This window comes from Prionailurus viverrinus, chromosome D3, assembly GCF_022837055.1.
Source record: "Prionailurus viverrinus isolate Anna chromosome D3, UM_Priviv_1.0, whole genome shotgun sequence".
Classification (NCBI taxonomy): domain Eukaryota; kingdom Metazoa; phylum Chordata; class Mammalia; order Carnivora; family Felidae; genus Prionailurus; species Prionailurus viverrinus.
The window spans coordinates 79,591,836-79,600,349 of record NC_062572.1 but is presented as its reverse complement, the minus strand read 5'-3'; the positions used below and the strand labels follow the sequence as shown (position 1 = coordinate 79,600,349).

General features: G+C 43.7%; 1 pseudogene; it reads left to right on the top strand.

The window, feature by feature from the left end:
• The first annotated feature begins 601 nt into the window (after positions 1–601).
• Positions 602–6,654, top strand: LOC125148681 (single-stranded DNA-binding protein, mitochondrial-like; annotated as a pseudogene).
• The last annotated feature ends 1,860 nt before the right edge of the window (positions 6,655–8,514 follow it).

The following is an 8,514-nucleotide window of genomic DNA, read 5'->3' as shown; positions in this document are numbered from 1 at the left end:
AAACAATTTAAAAAATTGATTTATAACTTATTTCCTTGCTTCTACTGAAGGTCATCAGTGGATTTGGGTTTTCTTTAAAATTTTTTTTTCAACGTTTATTTATTTTTGGGGGGGACAGAGAGAGACAGAGCATGAGCGGGCGAGGGGCAGAGAGAGAGGGAGACACAGAATCGGAAACAGGCTCCAGGCTCCGAGCCGTCAGCCCAGAGCCTGACGCGGGGCTCCAACTCACGGACCACGAGATCGTGACCTGGCTGAAGTCGGACGCTTAACCGACTGCGCCACCCAGGCGCCCCAAGGATTTGGGTTTTCTTAGCTCCCCACTCATTCTCCACAGGTCTTCCTCAGGGACGACCTCCGAGGAGATGTCCTTCTGTCTATATTGGCTCATTCCACCGACAGAGACGTCCTGAAAGTCTTCTACAAGCAGCAACTGCACAAAACCTGTTACTGAGTAAGGGAAAGATGGCCCAGTCTTCTGCTAAACGAGAGCTATCTTCCACCTGCCACGAGAAAGACTGATGCCCCAAGAAGGAAACTGGACTCATGGAAAAGCATCTGGAAACTGGAGAAACGCACCAACTCCCTGTAGGGCAAGGACATGCGATCCCTGCAGTCAGAGAAGATGAATGTAAGTTCTAAAGTTCATTGCCATGACACAGAGACGCTGCTCAGAATAATCAGTAACAAACCCAGCAATTCATAGCATAGGATTTGGGATGAAAACTGACTGCTCAACACTTCTCCAAATCTCTTTAGAAGGAGGGGCCTTTACGATTTACCACATCCCGCTAATCAGGGAATAATCCAGAGATGACTATTCTAGAAGCATTTTGATGAAAAGAAGCGGTAATGTGAAAAACGTAGGCTTGGGAAAATGTCAGGATTTTGTCCACTCCTGTTTAAAAAAAAAAAAAACAGGAATAAAGGGAAGAGAGTTTATGATTAAAAACATAAGTCTGGGGCGCCTGGGTTAAACTCAGTCGGTTAAGCATCTGACTTCGGATCAGGTCGTGATCTCACAGCTTGTGGATTCGAGCCCCACGTCAGGCTCTGTGCTGACAGCTCAGAGCCTGGAGCCTGCTTCGGATTCTGTGTCTGTCTCTCTCTCTGTGCCTCCCCCCTGCCCAAACACACACACACTCACACTCTGTGTGTGTGTCTATGTCTCAAAACTAAATAAACATTAAAAAAATTTTAATAAAAAATAAATAAAAAATTAAAAATAAAACATAGGTCTGTGCCTGTGTCCATGTCGACAACCTCGTGGCTTGCTAGGAGTTCCAGAGACAGATGTGGTAGTTACCTGAGATGCTGAAAAGGTCATATGCTATCTTGGTACCTTCTCTGTTTCTGAGGTTGCAGCTCAGTTTGTGTTGAATGAGTACAGACTACACCTCAGACAATTCTAGAGTCTCCTCTCTCCCACTTTTGTCTAAAGAGCAAAATATTCTTGGCGGGGGTGGGGGGGGGCGGTCAGTAGGAAAGACATTTTGCCTTTCCCTTGAAACATCTACCTAATGCGGAAGCTACAGCTGGATATCCACCACATGGCTTTCATAACTTACCCATGGCCTTGAGGTCTGGAGACTCTGTTAGCCCCAGCTGTTTTCAATGGCTTCCCTAAAAAATATTATGTGGGTTGAGACACTGAACTCTACGGCCGGCTTAGACTTCAGTTCCAATGAAGAAAAAGCAAGTACACTAAGACAGATCTGTTTGTAAAAGCGTGTTTAAAATTAACATCCTGAGGAAACCAACAGAACTTTCTGTTATCTGATTTCTTTCCACGTATGGTTCAATGCACCACTAATGGTTTCCATTTGAAAAAGCAACTTCATTTAGAAAGAAAGATGTTTTGTAATAATATATAAGAAGACTTAATGTTCTTAAGAATGCACTAGTTCTTTGGAAGTTGGGTGATTCAATCTAAGAATTGCCAGTCATAAGCTCTAAATACAATTAACTATATTTTACTTGAAGTTACAAGCTTCATCGTTCATTGGTCCACAAATGGGGGTTCCCACACGTACTGCTCAGTGAACTCTTACAACAGTTAAAAGGATAAGTAAATACCGATAATTTTGTGGGAATAACATCCTGTCCTAAAATACCTGCATAAGAACCATCCTGCATATTCACGCGGGTTCCCCCATGTCTACCTTCCCTGCCGCAGTAAACCTCCTACGTTACAAAGAAGGAGCCTGTCTTCCATTCAGGTGCGTTGCTTCAAGGACTAAAGACCTCTTTAAAAAATATGGGTTCTGTGAGGCACCTGGGTGGCTCAGTTGGTTAAACGTCCAACTTTGGATCAGGTCATGATCACCCAGTCCGTGGGTTCGAGCCCTGCCGTCAGGCTCTGTGTTGACAGCTCGGAGCCTGGAGCCTGCTTCGGATTCTGTGTCTCCCTCTCCCTCTCTGCCCCTCCCCTGCTCACACTCTGTCTTTCTCTCCCTCAAAAATAAACAAACTTTAAAAATATGGGTTCTGTGGGGCACCTGGGTGCCTTAGTCGGTTGAGCATCTGATTCCTGACTTTGGCTCAGGTCATGAGCTCACAGTTCATGGGATCGAGCCCTGCATCAGGTTCTACACTGACTGTGCAGAGCCTGCTTGGGATTCTCTCTCTCCCTCTCTCCCTGCCCCTCACTATGCTCACTAGCATGCACGCTCTCTCTCTCTCCCTCTTTCTCTCTCAAAATAAATAAATAAACACTTTTAAAAAACTACTTCTTAAAAAAAAAAAGTATGGGTTCTGAGGCAGCCTTATTTAATGATAAATCAATTTGCTATAAAGCTGCCTCACTATGTATATTTCAACTGAGACCCAAGTTTGACTTTAGCATCAGAGCATTTTGGCTGCGGTGGGGGTGATCCGAACTCAGGTATATGGCAGAGTGGAATGTTGGGAATGACTTTTCCTTTTCCAAGCCCTATGATCACGTAATACATAACTTTTGGGGAAGAGGCCTTTGTGAGCAAAAGCAAAGGAAGCCTCAAGCTGAAAACAGCTTTCCCAGTGTATTAAATGCAATCTAGTAAGAGGTGTACAGAAAGGTGTTATCAATATGACTTCCGTTCGTGAACTTGAAAACCTGATTTTGCAATAGTTAACGCACGCCCTAATCTCTCTTTGTAATTTTGAGCCAATTTCTTTAGGCAGTTCGGTGCCTTCAAAATTAGATCATAAACCAATTTAAAATTTGAGGCTCTGGCAAGATAATTATGCTTCAGAGTAACTGAATAAAGTGTTAACAATTCACAAGAGTTTATTTTAATTCTTTTTAATTAGGGGCCCCATTTTATTTCTCTTCAAAAAGTAATACCGCCTGGGTGGCTCAGTCAGTAAAGCGTCCGACTCAGGTCATGATCTCACAGTTTGTGGGTTCGAGCCCTGCGTCAGGCTCTGTGCTGACAGCTCAGAGCCTGGAGCCTGCTTGGGACTCCGTGTCTCTGTGTCCCTCTGTGTCCCTCTCTCTGCCCCTCCCCCACTTGTGCTCTGTCTCTATCAAAAATAAATAAAATGTAAAAAACAAACAAAAAGTAACACCACCTTACATTTACATTGCAATTTATAATTTTCAAGGATTTTTGACCTGTGTGATCTCATTTGATGCTTATAAGCATCCCACACAGTGAGGAGGGTTTTATTTTGGTGAGGGGACCAGGGCTCAGAGAGGAAAGCATGGAGATCAGACCAAACTGAGAGCTCCCCGTTAGGCCCACTGCTCTTTCCACTCTATCAAACTGTAGTTAACAAGTTAAATGAAACCCTCCATTGTTTGGGGCCTGTGTTTTCATCCTTCTCTGAAAGCCCATGGCAGAACAGGAGCAAAAACAGGTAGAATGCCAAGTGCAAAATGTATTAATACCAATATAATTGATCAGGGAAAATTTTAGGCCCATAAGCAACTGTTTTGTTTTTATTAAGTCTTAATTTTTTGGAGTGTCTGGGTGGCTCAGTAGGTTGAGCGTCTGACTTCAGCTCTGGTCATGACCTCATGGGTGGTGAGTTCGAGCCCCGCATCGGGCTCTGTGCTGACAGCTCGGAGCCTGGAGCCTGCTTCAGATTCCGTGTCTCCCTCTCTGCCTGCCCCTCACCGGCTCACACACACTCAGTCTCTCTCTCTCTCTCTCTCTCTGAAAAATAAATAAACATTAAAAAAAATTTTTTTAAAGGCACCTTTTTTAGAGACGTTTGAGGTTCATGGCAAAATTGGGGGGCAAGTACGAAGATTTCCCGCATACTTCCTGACTCCACACATGCATAAAAACAGTAGTTTTAATCCTTTATGAAAATACAAATTTTAGTAAGTAATTTGAGAATGCAACAGTTAGGTTGCCATCCAACACTCCCACTAAATCATCGTACTCTTTGAGACTTAGAGCAATACCAAGCAGTTCTAAGGTGGGTACAATTTGTGGCGCATAAATTATACCTCAGTAAAGCTGTTAAGGCCACATACCCATTGCTGGGGACCTAACTGTGTCCCCCGAAATTCATATGTTGAAACACTAACTACAGCAGTTCAGAGTATGACGGGGATCTACCGGGATAGGGTCTTTCGGGGGGTAATTAAGTCACAGTGAGGTCATTAAAGTGGACCCCAACCCAATATGACTGGTATCCTTGTTGGAAGAGAAGATTTGGACACAGACACACGGAGAAGGAGGACCACGTGAAGACGGAGAGAAGACAGCCGTCTACCAGCCAGGGAAACTGGCCTCAGAAGAAATCAACCCCGCCAACACCTCGATTTCAAACTTCTGCCTCCAGAGCCGTGAGAAAATTAATTTCTGCTGTTGAAGACACCTCTTCTGTAGTGCTTTGTTATGGCATCCCTAAAGACACACACACACACACACACACACACACACACACACATAATACTATGCTACCTAACACAAGCTATATGAAAACCTACCTTTGTGGGCAGCCTTGGGTTTTTACATCTCCTCCGGGACACTATTTTACTCACCAAATTTTCTACGCTTAAATTTCAAGTATTTATATTTTGATGTTAATTGCTACAGACTTTAATAATAACCGAAATTCAACATACAACAGTAAGAAGCTCGAACCTATAAAAGAGAGAGAGGGAGAGAGAGAGAGACTAACCACGCTGCTCCGTGGTGAAAACTGACTTTCCCAAAGTGTCCACAGGCACTGGGAGACTCCTTCAGTTCTGGAAGCCAGTATCTGGGCATCTGTCTCCTTATTAAACACTTAATGTATACTCATGGTGGCAGTTGGGGGGGCGCTGCCCAAAAAGCTGGGCCCAAGAAAGCAAGACGAAGTTCCTGCTATCTAGTTTGGAGTTCACGTAATTAGAAAGCATAGAAATCATACGATAAAGCAAGCACTGTTTCTTACATTTCTTAACAGTAAAAATCTCCCTTGTTTCAATTCCCTTCTTAATTGTATACCACAGTGGCATGTTTCAGTACAGTGAGATCCTGAAATGACAGAAAAACACTGAGGTTAAGTATTGTTTTTAGTCAGATGAATTGTAAGCTGGGCAGCAAGGAAGTTCAACATCAGCTGCCATGGGACATTTCGTTCGTGGGACCATCCTCGTACTTTGTTGACAGGTTGGGAGGCAAAATGTACATTTCTGGTTTCTACCTGTAACATTTTTCTGGATTTTTTTTTTTTTTAGATCTTTAGATCTTTTTGGTTTTTTGGTTTTTTTTGGTTTTTTCAGTTTGCAAATTAAAATCTAACCTGATATAAAGAGGGATAAAAAGTCTAAAAATCAGGGGCTCCTGGCTGGCTCAGTCAGTGAAGCACGCAACTGTTTAAAAAAAAATGTTTATGTACTTATTTTGAGGGGGGGGGGATACCATGAGTGAGCAGGGGAGGGGCAGAGAGAGAGGGATATGGAGAGAGAATCCCAAGCAGACTCCACAGTGAGGGCAGAGCCCCACGCAGGGCTTGAACCCACAAACCGTGAGCTCCTGACCTGAGCCAAAACCAAGAGGTGGCTGAGCCACCCAGGTGCCCCTGCAATTCTTGATCTAAGGTTGTGAATTCAAGCCCCGTGTTAGGTGTAGAGATTGCTTAAAAATAAAATCTTTTGGTTCAAGCTAGAGCATCCGGTGAAGGAGGGAGGGAGCTACGAGTCCTTTGCTCGGGGAAGACCAAAGACAGACCGTAGGAAAAGCAAATAGAAGCCGTGTTTCAAAGACCCGTGTTAGGGGTATTTCATCAGTTTGTAAGAAGTGAGCCTGAAATTGCCAGCAGCTTTGATCCTGAAAGATCTCTGAACTGTGTGCAGCTCCTTGGAACAGTGGGTCAGGACCCCGTCATGAGATAGGTGGAAGGGAAGAACCCGGTCACGATATTTCTCTAGCAACGAATGAGGTGTGGCGGTCAGGGGAGAGTGGAGTGCACCAAATGGGTGATGTCAGTCAGACGACAGAGCACAGAGTATCAGTATTCGGACCAGCCCTCAGAGACATGGCGTATCAGTATGTGAAAAAGGGGTCCCGCATCTACGTGGAAGGGAAACTCAACTACGGTGAATACACAGGTAAACACAATGTGGGGCCACAAGCGACAACAATCAGAGCTGGTAATAGTCTATATCTGGGTGACCCGACCAAAGAAAAGGCATAGAGTGAATGATTCTTCTTTGGCCATTGTTTGGTAGGGTCTCATTTCCAAATCACGTACAGTCTTTATAGTTCCTAAGGACAAGATTAAAATATTCTTTTATATACAAAAATAAGTAAAATAAAATAAAATCTTTTTTAAAAGTCTAAGAACCATCTTAAAAACATAAACGCCACCCTCGCGACTGTAAGAAAATTTGCTTGCTATAGAAGTTAGGAAAGAAAAATTCCGCAAGAGATGGAACCTGATACTTTGTAGGAAAAAACTGTGAAATCCAGTGAAATGTTGGGTGGTGTTTTATAACCCAGAGGTCTGTAGCTCCTGCTATTTGTTTTACTCTTTCTTTGCGCCTTTATGTTGACCACTCACCTCTATTCTCTTGCATGGAGTCCACAGAATTTGTGACCTCCGAGGCCATCTGCCTCTAAGACAATCACTAGTAAGTTCCCCAATGTTTAAACATTACTATCCCAGATATTGGCTCCAAGAACTCAGATGGCTTTCTTGTTATTTTCTCTAGATTGACAATATGTGGCAGCTACTAGTTGGAACTTCCGTTAAAGAAAGTAGGTACATGAGACCCCAAGTCTCTCGAATTCTAAAATCTTGACCATGTACATCTAATATATTTCCTGGGTTAGCTGGTCGTTAAGTTTAAACTTTCATGTTTAGTTTATCTCCATGAAAGCTGTCTGTATTTCCAAGAACATGGCAAACATAAGCATTCGCTTCAGAGGCAGAGCAAAGTTTCAGTTGACCTAACTGGGCATCATAGCTTATGTAATTCCCTCACCTTTCAAAATCTTTCCCAAAACTTGGGATTATCTGGGTAAATAAGCACCAGCTCCATGCTTACAAGAAGATCAGACCACAGGGTAGAAAAGTCAAAACATTAAGCCAGATGCCAGACTAAACTTCATGGCGCTTCAGGGTAAATGTCACCAGAAGACAAATATCTAGGCTTGTATGATTATGTAGGTTAATGGCCAGACTTAGCCAATGGTCTTCAGTTGTCTGCCATCTTGGCTGCAAATCGGTACAGGCACAGGGCCTCGCCTTGCCACTCTGCCTGATTTCCCTAAGCTGACATTAAGGGGACCCATTTCCAAGGACAAGGTGGCTGGCCGTTTCAGGACACATACGTATGAACATACTTATCGTTCCTGATAAGGAAGGAAACTGAGAGCACCAAAGGATGAGATTTGGGCTGAGACCAGGAGGAAGAGCTGGCAGTCATCCCACACTGGAAGACCCACACACGATGTTGAGCAAGTCCTTCATTCCACGAGGCCTCTGTGTAAAAAGGATCATAACACCTTCCTTTTTACGTTAACACACAGAAGACATTTCATAAAACAATACAGTATATTAAAACAAAAGAAGGGGGTGCGCCTGGGTGGCTCAGTCGGTTAAGCATTCGATTTCTGCTCAGGTCATGATCTCACAGTTCACGAGTTTGAGCCCCGCGTGGGGCTCTGTGCTGAGCCTGCTTCAGATTCTCTGTCTCCCTCTCTCTTTCTGCCCCTCCCCTGCTTGTGTGGGCATGTTCTCTGTCTCAAAAAATAAACAAATAAAACATTAAAAAATTAAAAAACAATAATAATAAATAAAATAGGAGAGAATATTCTAGGCCACACCCAAACCTCTGATTCCTCGTGGACTCAAGTTCATGCAAGGAGGAGCGGGCCAGCAGGTGTGCATAGAAGCCCTGATGAGGTCAGCTCCAACGTCTCCCTGAGGACCAGCAATTAATTACATGTAGAGAAGGAAGCAGAAGGGAAGGCCACTGACCCCATGGTGCTTGCATCCAACTGTCAGTGGCCAACTTCTTAGATTCTATCTGTGGCCTAAATGATGAAAGATTATTTGAAGCCAACACAGAATTTTTTTTTTTTGCGT